This window comes from Sinocyclocheilus anshuiensis, unplaced genomic scaffold (genome assembly GCF_001515605.1).
Source record: "Sinocyclocheilus anshuiensis isolate Anshui unplaced genomic scaffold, SAMN03320099.WGS_v1.1 scaffold2388, whole genome shotgun sequence".
In the NCBI taxonomy this organism is placed as follows: domain Eukaryota; kingdom Metazoa; phylum Chordata; class Actinopteri; order Cypriniformes; family Cyprinidae; genus Sinocyclocheilus; species Sinocyclocheilus anshuiensis.
This window is the reverse complement of record NW_015544285.1, coordinates 95,755-96,173: the sequence shown is the minus strand read 5'-3', so window position 1 is coordinate 96,173 and position 419 is coordinate 95,755. Positions and strand designations below refer to the sequence as shown.

Below are 419 nucleotides of genomic sequence, written 5' to 3'. Positions count from 1 at the left end.
TATTTGTTGCTTGTTTACCATGTTACTAGATCTTTTGAATGTGTTATTTTTATTATTATTATTATTAATAATCATTTTATTCAAAATTTGTTTTTGTATTGTATATTTATCATATTTGTATATTTTCTTTATCATGTTATTTTAAATTATATTGATTTTTATTATGTATAATTTTATGCTTATAGTTAAATTATGAAATTATTGAAAGATGTGTTATTAATTTTATTTTAATTATTATATTGATATTTAATTATTATAATTATATTTATCTCATTTGTATACTTTTCTATTTTGTTACTTTATATATTTTTATTATATGCATTATTGTATTTCTTAAAGGGGTCCTATGATGTTGCTAAAAAGAGCATTATTTTGTGTATTTGGTGTAATGAAATGTGTTTATGAGGTTTAAGGTTCAA

The 419-nt window shown here is 17.2% G+C and overlaps 1 protein-coding gene across 2 annotated transcripts in view; it reads left to right on the top strand.

The window, feature by feature from the left end:
- The window catches only part of LOC107698028 (autophagy-related protein 2 homolog A-like), a 28,097-nt gene that overhangs the window by 24,606 nt on the left and 3,072 nt on the right, over positions 1–419 (top strand). The window lies entirely within an intron of this gene.